Raw genomic sequence first — 15,077 nt, forward strand, 5'->3', positions numbered from 1 at the left:
CAGCCAGTGTGAACTTAGCGCAAACTTCTTTGAGCGGAATAAGCCGCAACAATTACGCGGGGAGTTCCATATTTAAAATTTAAAAAGTCGTCATAAATTGTCCTAATTTGACAATTAATTTTAAATAGGTACTACTAATATTATGATTTAATATCAATAAATAGTTTAGATAAACAACTAGTTTTATTTTCCTCATATTCGAAATGAAAAGTAAAGTGCTTAACACGGGTAAAAGAATCAATTCCTACTCGGACTATAGCCGCCCTTGCTGCGCTCGGGCGTTAAATACCTCGGGAATTGATTCTTTCGACCCGCGGTTAACAATCTACTATTGTACGTCTGTTGTAACTGAACTCCTCCTAAACAGCTGGACCGATTTTAATGAAACTTTATGTGTGTCTTCAGGTGAATTCGAGAATGGTTTAGATACACAATAAACTCCAAATGGCTGGACCGATTTTTTGATTTTTTGTGGGTTTCAGTGAATTTGAGATTGGTTTAGATTCTCAATTCCGTCCATATAATATAATTCTCCTGCTCATGTGTATGTTAGTGAACTCCTCCTAACGGCTGGACCGATTTTTCAAATTTAAGACGTGTGTACAGGACAACGTCTGTCGGATCTACTAATTTTTAAATTTTGATATAATTATCACTGATTAGAAATAGCTAATAGCTTAAAATATTCAGATCTTTAGTTAACTTGATTCGTGTAAGTTAGCTGGCAGTACTAGATTTTCCCTCACAAACCTTTTACATATGAAAAAGTTTTTAGTTTTTTATATATAAGTTTAGTGAGTTTTATATATATAAAATAAGCATAATAAAGTGTTATCCCTCAACACGTAGATAGGGTTGTAGAAATAAATTTCTGAGACCTACATATATAAGGCTTAATTGTAAATTGCAATGATAAGTAGATTAAAAGTATTTTTTAACATATTATTTTAATAACAAATACAGAAATTTGAATTTTTCCGAGTGGGCATTACTTATTGTGAATTCTAAGGGGACAATGCCTTTTTTTATGGAATAGGAGGATCGTACGGGTCACCTGGTGTTAAGTGATCACCAATTATGATAAATGCGGTAGAAGACACACAATGAAGCGACGTCTTTACGCAACGCTAAGTGATCCAGCCGTTCACAGAGCACTGGGTCCCCCATTCGAGCTGCTCTACGTTGCACGCGGTCAAATGGATCGAGCTGATACTGGGGTGCGACAGACCAGAGATGACAGCAATACTCCATGTGTGGCCGGACCTGCGCTTTGTAGAGCGCTAGAATGTGGGCCGGTTTGAAGTATTGCCGTGCTCTATTAATGACTTTATGCCCTGTTTGTCTTTTAATTTTTAATAATATGATCATTGTAATTCTAAGTGGAAACTTTAAAATACAGATCGAATAGTTTTATTATGTGCGTTTAAATTACCACAGCTATATCTGTATCTGCTTTATGAATTTAACACCAAAAGGAACTGTGGAAGAGAGCTAGACAGGTTATAATAGGCAGCCATTTTGGTCATGTTAAGCCAACCGCTTACGGCTTCACAGATCGCCGCTAGCAAGATTAAGCTTGAGTTTATGTATCGCAATAAAACTCACAGATTTAGAGTAAAATAGAAAAGCGTACAGACGACTTGCAAGCCCGATAATGCATGAGCGATTTTTATTTGTCATTTTTTTTTATGGAAAAGGAGAATAACTTAAAACTTACTTAATAACTTATAATTACATAGCAGATGGTAATCAGTGGTTCACATTAGAACCACTTTGTAACAAAAATACTGTCATGCTATGTTTGTAGAAATATTTAATAAATTTCCAAAAAAATAAGAGAGGAGACAGTGTTAAATAGATTTAAATTTAAATTATTAACACTGTTAAAAATATTGTTTTCAATAATCCAAGAGGTAACTGTACCAATACTATTTTTACCAATAATATTTTATTTTGTTGTTTTCATTTTTACTACATTATCTCTTAACATTTCATTTATTATTGTAAATATGTATTGTAGGGTCTTTTAGTAGGCTTTACGTTGATTAAATTAAATGTAACGGTAATAATTGAATGTGTTAGGTTTATAATATTGTGAAGTGAAACCACGAAAATATTTGCATGTCTGTCAAGACGAAACATGTGCCTGCTCTTAAATTTGTAACAACTTTAGTTGTGAATGTTTCAGGCAAATAAAGAACTTTGACTTTGGCTCTGCACAGTGCTTCCTAGTGAGCCTCCAGAGGAATTAATACATTAAAGTTTTTTTTATGAAAATAAGGGACGAGACGAGCAGAACGTTCAGCTGATGGTAATTGATACGCCCTGCCCATTAAAATGCAGTGCCGCTCAGGATTCTTGAAAAACCCCAAAAATTGTTAGCGGCACTATAACTGCGCTCGTCACCTTGAGACATAAGATGTTAAGTCCCATTGCCCAGTAATTTCACTAGCTACGGCGCCCTTTAGACCAAAACACAGTAATGCTTACACATTACTGCTTCACGGTAGAAATAGGCGCCGTACCGAATAGTACCCATAATCTAGCCGGCATCCTTTGCATAGGAGCCTCCCACTGGTAAGGCATTTCAAGGTGCCTCTTTGATTTACTTATGAGATAATATACATTGTACAAGTTATATTAATATCAAGCAGCAATGTCTATAATTATAATTGATACGGCATGGTTACCTTCAAACAAAGCGCGTACACCTTCCTTAAAGGCCGGCAACGCTCCTGTGATTCCTCTGGTGTTGCAAGAGATTGTGGGCGGCGGTGATCACTTAACAACAGGTGACCCGTACGCTCTTTTGTTCTCCTATTCCATAAAAAAAATAGTAATTTTCCCATCACTTAAATATATATTTGTTGTTATGTATTATTTACGCACGTTAAGTTTAATAAAATTGTATTATCGGTCAAAAAACCTCGATTAAATTGCGTGATAATAATGTTTTTTATATTAATATATTTCTTTATTTGTGTATTTTGTTTTTAATTTGTATTTTAATGTGTATTTTACAAATTACGTCAAAAATAATATTATTCACATTGGTCAATATTCTAAACCTGTAAAAATTTTGATTTGTATTTAGTGTTTATTTATTGAAACATTATTCACAATTAATATAACCTTGACTTTATATATTAACATAGCCTAAGAAAATGCATTCTATATTATTTTAGAATATTAGCTTCATTAAAAACTTATTTAAAGGGCAAAGTTTTAAGTAATGCAATCATAATTTAATATTGACGCACTTTTACACAAATTATGTAGCGTCAAACATAGCTTAGCGAGTAGGGAAACCTGTTGAACCTTGGCACTATATGTACCTATTAGCCATTAGGCTGGTTTCAAATATTTCCCGCGATGTTAAATTCTATTATCTAGTATATTCTGTACGTCACTACTGACTATTCAATTTGAAAGTCGCTTACGGCCATTAGGTCGGTGTTTGGTATTATTAAAAAGTATTTGTAATAGTCACTAAACTTTTAGTTCTTGTATTTAACAAGTATTGAAACAATAAGTTGGAGTGGTGTTGTACCTCGGTCACTGTTAATCAATTGTATCTTGGTCAGTGGTCAAGGCACATTTAGATGTTGTATTTTGGCCAGGAGAATATTTTTTAAATTATTTCACATTTACGTTATATAATAATATTTCTAGTAAAATATAAAAGCTTTGTCTCATTATAAAAAAAGCTATGAATATCATTTTCAGGAAGAAGCTATAAGACAATGCAAAATAAACCGTCTTATAAACAAAATAAGAGTCAGAGCTTGGTGAGGTAAGAGTGTGTCGTACGGCACTTTCGATTTTCATGAATTTCATTTTTTTTTCATGTATTTGAAAAATCTAGTGCTCTAGGGCACTTACCGATTTCGGAAGGGTAATATCATTGCTATTAAAAATATATGTTAAAAAAATTTAATTGAACTAAACTCACCACTTCTACCCTTGACGTCCAAGTAGGAAATCCTTGTAAATCATAAGTTCTGCGTAGGTACATGTTTTTATTAACTTATCATTCCATCCAGGCCATTATTCTATTTGCATACACAATACTATGATAGCACTGTATCCAGTCGTGGCAAAGTGCACTATTGTACATAAAGGAAATCCATTTGTCGTGAAATAGCGAGCCAATGCCTTCAGTGATTGAGTGAGTGATTCAATTGTTATACAGATCCTCTTTGATGGAGCGTTCCATACATAAATCTAGTTATTCCATTCAGAATGTAGATATACAATTTTATCGTATTTTTATGGATGATTTTAAACTCTCGATTGTTTTGGTTTAAATAGAATAGCATCTAGTTGCTTCAACATAATACCTATATATTCGCAATGCAAGCAATTCAGTGACACAACTGAGGTTAGCGAGCGGGGGTACTTAATGATCATTGGTCAAAGAATGAATACAACATATTGTGATTGGTCAGTTATTATTCATAACATATCGTAAACAATCCTGGTTATAAATCAACGTTGATCGTAATTTCAAATTGTGGTTGGGAAAATTTATTTTTTGGCTACCTTGTTTTATAGTTTATGGTCTTAGTTAAAGTTTTTATTTTAAAAAGAAACGAACTGGAAGTATGCGCCGTAAAAAAATAAAAATCTTTTGTTGAAGTTTCAACTAATTTTAAAATCACCTTAATAATTTGAAATGTTGAATTAAGGTTTTTTTTTATATTTTACGTATTCTTTTCAGTACTCCCTTTCATTTGATACCCATATCATGTGGGTTCATTGAAAATGTCTAAACTATTAAACATTGTAAGAGCTAACTCGGAAGCTCGCTTTATTTAGACACGTAATAGAACAGTGGCGTAACTTAGCGGTCTCCATGAACTTTATACCTTCGTCTGGTTGGAGCGCTAGGGTTGTACATACAAAATTATTGACGACCCGGACGGCGCAGTGCAGCTTATTTATCTCAGACAGCGACCAGTCTCGGCGGCGCGGCGTACGACGTGGCATTCAATAGTTTTGTCTTCACAAGATTGCTTAGGGGCAGTGTAAAACGTGTGTATGTGTGCGTGCGTCGATTCGGGCACTCTAGTAAGTAATTAAACTACTGTTCTATAACTGTATTGTGTTTTAGCCAACCTTATTTGTAGTAGTCATGGCATGATTTAATTGAACCTGTTTTCAAAATACATACATACACAAAATTTTGTAGCCTATTGAGCGATGAAACGTTATTTAAAGAGGATCCTGGATGTCTCTCCAGTGCACCACGTTATATTGAATATTAACGAATATGGCTGTATGGGCTCTAACCCTTTGCCTGTCCTATTAATGGACGAAGAAACCAACCATCTTGCCGTAATGGACTTCCGGTTCCGTTGCATTGTCGTCCAGTTACCTCGTAGTCGCGCCCAAAGAAGATTTATGCAAATATGTGTGCAGTTCAGAAAAAGAACAAGTATTAATTAATATTTGTCCTTCTTTTCAACTTCTTCATCGCATGTCATTGTTTATTTTCAATACTAAAAAAATGAAAATATGATTTTGTTTGCGTATACGCAACGTTGGGTAAGGACGGGTCAAAAAGATGGTCTTTCGAGACACAAAGAGATCTCAATGAAATTCATACATGGCACTCTACAAGAGATAGAGAGAGTGACATAAGGTAAAAGTGTTATTAATTTACTTCTAGGTATGTGTTTCATTAACCAAACATTTGCAGTAAAGACAATTTACGAGATCCACCATTTATATAAATTATCTGTACTAAAACTGTCTGCAGTAAATAAAATGAATTTACTACAGTTTGTGGGAATGTTTCCTCAACAAAATATATTGATACACGATGCTGGAGTATAACGGAATAAAAACAACAAATTTATTTAGAATTTACAATGTTTGTATTAATTTGAAACAGACGGTGAATTGGTGTTAAGAATGTGTTACAGACAAACAGACATATAACTTACTCGTATTTGCCACCTTTAAACTGGAGTAGCCTATCTATAGTTGTGGGATAAGGACTTTTATTTCCATGTGAAAAATAATTCTTCCATCTATAAAAAATTTAATTTCTCAAATTTTATACGTGTACATATACGGTCTCACAAATAAACTTGGTATAAATTTATACCTGAGAATAAACCAAACACTGTCAATACATTGATAATTCTGAAGTTTTCTAAATGTCAGGCAGCTTTGCAAATAAACGCGGGAAACGTGATAAGTCCGAGTAAAACAATCATAAACAAAATGTCTGTTTGTAAATATTTAGCATACTCTTTGTTTTATTTTATTTTATTTTTATTTGGGACACAAACCAATTACACACTAGATGATTACATTAGAGGAAAAAATAACATAAGTAGTACTAAGTGCATAACCAACGACAATGTCCACGGGTTACTATATAAGTGTTACATTACAAGAAAGAAAAGTAGTTATTACAAACAGATGTTGCTTACAATATTATTATGGTGTTACATATTACGTTACGTTAGTCTCCAATGAGAATATTTAATTTCATAACAATGAGATTTAAGTTTAAATTTAATTAAATAACATTAATTTAGTTGATGCTGTTTCAATGTGCTATTAATTGTTTATTCTCAGGTATAAATTTATTTGTAAGACCCATGAAGTTTTGGATTTTGCAATAACGATTTGTGGGAATGCTTCGGTGATAACTCTGTGAAGTTTCACCAAAAAATCACCTCGGCACGTATTTCTCCTTCATAAAAAACCTTATTGAAACATTCATGGGATACAGATAATTCTATTATTAGCTAACAATATATTAGCATAGTATATTCTGAGTTTATGATTATTGTAGTCAAAGCGAATTTTTCACGTTATATTTAAAACTTAATTTTTATAAATTGTAGAGCGTTCTCTTACTTGAGACAAAAACGTTACGTTGACTTTTCTGTCCCAATAAACTTATCGACGGTAACTCACCTTATCCCTACACACTGTCTGTCAATGGGACGACGTATAGCTTACCAGCGATAGAAGTTTGTATAGAAATTTCAATTCACGCGTCCCAATATAAGGCGATAAGAATGACTTATAGGATATATTGGGACAACTTCAGATTATTGACAGCTAATTACTGACAGTAGAGGGTAGAAATTTATCTCTATCTGTAGATAGTATATTGGGAACGGCCGTAACAGACAGCCAGTTCGATCCCTCTCTCCACGTAAACGTCAATTTGTTTTTTTTTGTAATTAATGAGTCTCAAAATCATTAAATTTTAATAGCAGAAGCCCGCCCGCGTATCAAATTTTTCCACTCATTTTCATCAACAATTTTTGACATAATATTTACTTCCAACACCGCGAATATCACACATATCAGTTAATTACCTTTTGGAGAAAATTTAATGAATTTGGCGTTATTTGGGGAAATCTATAATTATTATCTAAATGTTATGAGTTTTTTTGAGTGTTAGTTCCGCTAAGATTTGTCTTTAATCAATTCGACACGTGTTTTGCCTCTTCACGAGGCATCCTCAGGAGATGTTGACTCGCAAAATTCTGGCACGAGTCTCGTGTCGAATTGTTTAAAGGTTCACATAAAACTCACAACATTTGGAACATTTGGAGGATCAAAACGAGTCAAGTATATTTTTATAACTTTTGATTCTTTTAAGGTTTTTCCATGGTGCGAATTTAAAATGACTATGTGTCAGAAAAACCGTACTGTGGGACGAGCTAATTTGTTAAAGATTTTTAGAAAAATAAAAGTATGTAATCGGCCATGTTAACTGAAACGTAACGTCACGCATCCAAAACGTCAAAACCGGCCGCCATTACACCAGCGGGCGTTTTCGCGGGTAATTCAAAGTGGATTGATTCTTAAATTTTATTGCCGGAAACTCTACTTCATGGTTTTAAAATTAAATATTATATTTTTATAATTGCTAATAAAATGGTCGCTAAATACCTTTATTTATTTGCGGTGTGTGTGGATTGGTGCATCTACTGTGCCATGGCCTACTATTATTGTTGATACAGTAGTGGTCGGCCATGACTGTACTCTATAAACTCTTGTTTTTACGTATTAATTTACATTTAATTTTTTGAGTATTTGTAGTTTGAGTATTATTGTTGCATCACTTTACATATATTGTAACTGAAATGATTTGTGAGTGAGTGATTGTCACAACGAGTTTCTTGCCACTTCTCCGTCTTATTAAAGCTCAACCCTCAAAGGAGGTGGATATAAAAAGAAAAGTAATTTCCTTGACCTGAATGAATAAAGTGATTTTGATTTGATCATCCTAAAGGATTCAGCTTTTGATTACTGTTTGTAAAAATATAATAATAATTATATATAACATTAATTACAAGTTTAAGCAGGTGAGTATTGGATGATATGTAGATTAAGATTCTTTTTTTGTTGTTTGCTTGAGTTCTCGCAACAGGCTTCGTCATGCTCGCCTTAATGTCACTGCTTTTGGCTGCAACATGGGACGGGTCGTCCCCTCCCCTAAAAATATAAGCAAAATGTCTGTTGGTTAACATTTTGCATATTCTTTGTTTATTCTCAGGTATAAATTTATACCAAATAATATATTTGTTAGACTGGAAAAGTTTTGGATTTTGCAATAACAATTTGTGGGAATGCTTCGGTGTTACCTCGACAATTATTTCTAATTTACACAAAACATCTTCAGAGCCTAGCTCAAACCTTATTCAAGCATTCATGGTGTACAGATACGGTCTTTAATTAGCTAACAATATATTAGCATAGTATATTCTGAGTATATGATTATCTTTGATTGGCAACGGCTTTCCTCGATCGGTCAATTTGTTTTCGATTTTAATTAATGTAAATATGGTTGAGGGAGGCGATGGCTGGCTCATGCGTCATGCACGGGAATGGGCGCTGCTTATGGTGGCAGGATGATCGTGTTGCCGAGGGCTCTGCTTCAGATTCTTAAAAGTTATTATATAAAATATATATTTTATATATAATCCCTTATAAAATGCTCACAGAATACCTATATTTATTTACGGTGTGTGTGGATGATGCAGCTACTGTACTCAATAACTTTTGTTTTGTATTAATTCACATTTACTTTTATGACTTACTCGTGTAAAGCATTGACTATTTGACGTTTGAGTACGTTTGTTGCATCAGTTTACATATTATATTGTATGTGAAATGATTTGTAACATAATGAAATTGTAAATCTGGATTTAAAAGAGTGGCAATGAGTTTCTTGCTACTTTTTCTCATTAGCTCAACCCAAGTAGCGGTATATTCAATAAGAAAAAATATTTTTTTGACATTCATAAGTGTCATTTCCTTGACCTACATGAATAAAGTGTCAAAATGATTTGATTTGCTTTAATTTGATGAGTGATTTTTTTTATTGCACTAAATATATAAAATAAACTTATAATTTGTACATAATAGGTTATGGAAGCAATAAAGCGACCGTTAGGAAAACCACTTGTTCTAAGAAATAGATTTATAATAAGTTTTTGAATGAGCGTCTAAGGTTTTCTTATATAAATAGGTAGAGCATTCCACATGGTGATAGCCTCAACCACGATTGAATTGAAAAAATTTGAATTATTGCTGATATTAAGTTTTTTTTTAATTTAGTAGACGTGCTCCGATATCACTAATGAAACATCAAAAGTATGGCCTCTGGGCCCCACATACCAAGTGTCACTACACCAAACGGCACTAATATGTGAGACTTACTGAGTCCGACATATTTGCGGATTTTTTAATTTTTATAATCGTGCATGTCAGACATTATTAAATGGTATTACATTAAACACATTTTATTCCTAAGGAACTTTCTTCCAGTGTATCTTAAGCTTTGTAATGATCGAGTTATTCAGGGGGATACCGGCAGCCAAATTCCCCCACCGGACTTTAAGTCAGAATTCCACCCGCATCAAGTTGACGTCTGGCATTCCACAACTGCGCGTTTAGCGAGAAACTCTTAACCCTGCACAACCACTTTGTGGAATCAATTACCGGCCACAGTTTTCCGGAATCGATACGACTAAGGGATTTTCAAGTTTAGAGCATATTTTCACCTTAAAGACCGGCAATCTGACCATTACCCTTCATGTATGCCTCTAGCCCCTTTACTTTCATTTAAAAAATAAAGTTTGCAATATTTCCCAGTCGTAACGAATTACAAAACGATATATATGACTTAGATAATATACGTCTGGATAGAGCTCTTGCTGTTAGAAAACCGATAAAAACAGATTAGGAATGCGTGAATTGCACAAAATAGAGGTTATCTCAATTATAATCTCAATTTTTTCGACGTTTTCACATATGTCATAGTCTATTTAGATGTATAAATGATCTAAGATATATGATCTAAAATATTGACGGTAAAAAGTGAGCAATTCATTCACTATAATACTTCCATGACGTGCAATTAATATTCTTTGATTTTTTTCAGAATAATAGTTGTGGTTAAAGAAATGGTTAATGATCAATAAAACATTTTTTTAGGCTTAACTGCGATTTTTAAAATTAATTGCATTTCCGTTTTCATATCGTATAATACTTACAATCGCTTATCATTTCTGATAAAATTTAATGCCAAAATAAATCGTAAGGCTAACCTATGATATTATTCACGATTAAATAATATCATCAACAAATTATTCAAATTCAAATATTTTTATTCAAAATAGGATTTAAAATCACTTATTGAACGTCAAAAACTACCACCCATTCAAAAGAGACTGCCTGAGACCTGAGAAGAATGGGCGCAAGAAACTCAGCGGGCTTTTTTTTTTGTTTTCGTAAAGTTAAAAAATTATTAATTACAAATTGTTAATTGGGAGATACGAACTAGGTGTTAGGTAGGTGTTATTACTACATGGTCGAACATGTTCTAAGATCTCTGATATTAAGTTAATAATAGATCGGAAGAAAAGTCTCCTTGGCTATTCTATTTCCATCTAGGAGGATTTGTTGACATAAATTATATATTTTACTTTCTGACAAAATGATTGGTCTAAATAGAAACCATTCGTCACCCTCCGTATTCGCCAGACTTTGCTCTAACGGAGTTCCATTTTTTCGTGATTTGGACAATTTTCTACGTGATAAAAAGATTTCTCCTCAGGCAGCAGTACAAAATGCTTTCACACAGTTTGTCGAATCTAGATCACGACAGTTCTATCGCAAGGCATAAATGATTTTCCTATTAGATGGCAGCAATGTATAGATAATAATGGTAATTATTTTGATTAAAGAAATATGTTTATTATGAAAAAAAAAAAAACAATTTTTCAGTACAAATCGGCCATTTCATACTATAACCCCTAATATTAAAAATTAAATAAATATAACGTAGGTTCCCGAGTGATTCAGTTATTTATGTATCATTATACATTTTAAATCTGCAATATCTTTGAAATATTTAATTTAAAAAATGCTGTAAAGGGCCGTATTGATCTATATTACATGCCCAATTAATTAAGGTAGTTAATTAGATAAGGATTAATGTTGTTTTGCTTAAAATCGCTTCGTAAATAAGCTATTTTTCCTCGAAAAATAAAAGGATAATAAATGATTTTGTTTGGTTATCCCTAAGAGATAATATACCATTTTGGGACTTTTTGTAGAGCTTTTTAAGGTGTATAATACTGTAAATGAGTTTAGCCAGCGTTTGAATATTGTGTTCATTTATAAATATCAAATTAGAAACCTATAAAATTATCAGTGTTTCTCTACTATGCTATGCATGTATTATACATAATATAAACCTTCCCCTTGAATCACTGTATCTATTAAAAAAAACGCATCAAAATCTGTTTCGTAGTTTTAAAGATCTAAGCATACTTACTCTGGCCATAAATACTGTTACAATTAAAAATAAACAAAATATTACATTTGAATTGGGAATCTGTCATTTTTATATGATTGTTCATTAAATTCTCTTTTTGGCGCGAATACATTGTACAATATTTTGCGGTATTAAATTGGAGTGAACGAATCGCTGTGATTGCATTACACAAAGTAGGTATGGAGCCAAATGCAATTTTTAAAACTCTCCACACGCTTGGTTTTAGTAAAATGTTTGTGTACCGGGCTATTATTAGGTACAATGAGACCTCCAATGTTTGTGACAGAAAAATATAGTAGTAGTAAATACGTAGTGTTCGTACGAAAAAATTTGTCAAAGCAGCAAGGAAATGCATTTCGATACAAATAATAGTATTTTATTAGTATTAAAGGTAAAAAGGTTAGCATAAGAGGTGTATTAAAATCAATTTTTAGTTATTTGATACTTTTCAGTTTTTGTAGTCGGTTTTTTAAACGTAGTTTTATTTTTATTTTTTACATTTTAGTGCCAGTTAATAATAATATATAAACAACATAATTGAAAACTCCAAAAAAGCCGTACACAAAAAACAATTATGTCATCAAGGTAGACGAAAATTTTCAAATAAATGTTCAGAAAAAGTGGCAAACTATTTAAATTTTTTATGGGACCAAATGGCATCTATTTCGCATCAAACAAAAGAAGAATTACGTAAATCGGATCATAAATCTCAGAGAAATCGGTAATACCATAAAAAAATACCGATCGAATTGATAACCTCCTCCTTTTTGAAGTCGGTTAAAAATTACCGTATTTACGCTTAAATCTCTAAGGATCTTCCCAATTAGTCGCCAGAGTGCATCGTGGGCACTATCCGACTACAGTGATGGTTTGGTAGGGTATTAGCTGTGAAGGAGTGAGCCATACTTTTGTGAGAAAGGTATCAAAACATCGGCACAAGTGAATTAAGATACCATTCTTGAGAATGTAGTGAAGCCCCTTTACAACACCATGTTCAATAACCAAGAATGGTCCTTCCAGCACGACTTGCCGCCGGGTCATAAAGCTCGGTCTACGCAGTCTTGGTTGGAAGCGAAAGTTTCCGACTTCATCAGAGCTGAAGACTGGCCGTCGTCTAGTCCCGATCTTAATCCGCTGGATAATAATTTATGGTCAGTTTTAGAGAGTACGGCTTGTTCTTAACGCCATGATAATTCGGAATCCCTAAAACAATCTGTACGAATGACAGTGAATAATTTTCCCATGGAAAGAGTGCGTGCTTCTTTTGATAACGTTTAAAGGCTAAACCCTAACGGCCTTAACGTTTAAAGGACTGTATTGCAGCCAATGGAAACCACTTCAAATAAACTTTTTATATTTAAAATTCTTTTATATTTATGTATTAAACTAACACACCGTAAAAGTAATAAATGTTATGTTCAAAAGATTTTTTTTTCTTTGTTTCAGTATTTATAGAGGCAAGACTAGGTAAATGTAGTGATCTATCAATAAGAGCTCGGCTTAATTTCTGACATTTATCAATATAATCTATTATAACTATACATATAAGAATACTATTAAAGATATAGAAATAATAGTTTGATAGTTTGCCGTCGCTTAAGGCAATTTACAGGAAAAAATTACTTATACTTTAAATAATTATTTCTTTGTGCTTGTACGAATCAGCTTAGTTAATTTATTTTTTGATTAACAGCAAAAGGTTGATTTTGAATTTTGAACAGCATCCTTAGGTTCATAATAATAATCAACAATTGATTCTTAGCTTCTTATAATTACATACTATGACTAGATAGGTATAGGGTTATAAATTTAAAAACATCACCAATCCCTAATTGAGCTGTTAAATTATGATTTTATACAAGATTGAACGAGACATTCGACTTTACGTTAAATACGGTTAAAACCTATTTAAAAGCTTAAAGATTTAACGAATTCAGTACCGTCATTAATCATAACTGAAAGCGGGCTATTAAAATGTTTCGATGAAATTTTCACGTAAAATTATTGGTATGAAAATTAAGCAACAACATTAGGGAGTAGTTCGAAGTTTATCTTACCTTAGATTGTAACTAGATTAATAAAATCTTTTAAATTTATGCACACTTCACAGTTTTCTTCTGCACCATTATTAAATTAAATGATAAAGTTCTCAATTCATGAACTTAAAGCCGTAATTAAGTCTTTCGCGCCACAACACTAATGAATGGAATTCCACAAAAGTTTTCGAAAATTAAAACAATGATATATTACTTAAGATTAATAATAAATTGTATTTTAGTAAATATTGGGCAGTTGTGTTATTAAAACGCGGCATTACTTTTACTTCCACGCCAGATAATTCTCGGCAAACGGCCGTGCCTTGCGTGTTTAACAACGCAACGTCGAAACCATACTGCTACTACCAAAGTTGAGATCAGATGCTTTACGGCGCGTCAGAAAGCTCTATCGCTGTTGAGCTTCAAAAGTTGCAACAGTGAACGATAATTGAAAGGCTTTAAAGATGAACTTAATGACACCAAAAAGGTTTTAATATTAACTTCATAATTTCAGTCTCAAACCATGTCGTTTAAACACAGAGTTCATATAGATAGTAAATTGTTTGTCTTCTACAAAATATATTCTTCTTTCATTATTTGGCAGGTATCATTAAATCTTTATGATAATTTCTACATTATTATTGTAGCGGGAAATTATAAATATATAAGGAAAACCATTAAAATTTATAAACTAATGACTTATTTTATTTATGGTTGAAGATCTGTTGTCATTTACAAAAAAAAATTTGGATTTTCTTCTCAAATCAGTGGGAAGCTACTTTGCACAGGATGCGGACTAGATTATGGGTACCACAACCGCGCCTGTTTCTTCCGTGAAACAATAATGTGTAAACATTATTGTGTTTCGGTCAGAAGGGCCCCGTAGCTTGTGAAATTACTGGACAAATAGGAAATAACATCTTATGTCTCAAGGATACGAGCGCAATTGTAGGGCCACACAGAATTTTTTGAGGTTTTTCAAGAATCTGCATTTTAATGATATGATCATAAATTTTAAGAAGAATTTTCAATACTGCATTGTAATGGGCAGGCGTATCAATTACCATCAGCTGAACGTCCGGCTTGTTTCGTTCCTTATTTTCATAAAAATAAACATACGGATACAGATATTTAAGCGTTAAACTATTTTGAAAGTTAAGGTTATGTAAGGAAATTCCGTTACTGTATCCCACATAGAATTGTGCTATAAATGATTTATT

At 32.8% G+C, this 15,077-nt stretch overlaps 1 protein-coding gene across 1 annotated transcript in view; it reads right to left on the reverse strand.

The window, feature by feature from the left end:
* LOC126979885 (tachykinin-like peptides receptor 99D) overlaps positions 1–14,187 on the reverse strand; it is a 111,996-nt gene extending 97,809 nt beyond the window's left edge. Inside the window, exon 1 of the mRNA XM_050829460.1 lies at positions 13,879–14,187. The gene's annotated coding sequence lies outside the window, so the exon portion shown is untranslated. The remainder of the gene's footprint in view (positions 1–13,878) is intronic.
* Between the last annotated feature and the right edge of the window lie 890 nt (positions 14,188–15,077).

The sequence above is a fragment of the Leptidea sinapis genome, chromosome 1 (genome assembly GCF_905404315.1).
Source record: "Leptidea sinapis chromosome 1, ilLepSina1.1, whole genome shotgun sequence".
NCBI lineage: Eukaryota > Metazoa > Arthropoda > Insecta > Lepidoptera > Pieridae > Leptidea > Leptidea sinapis.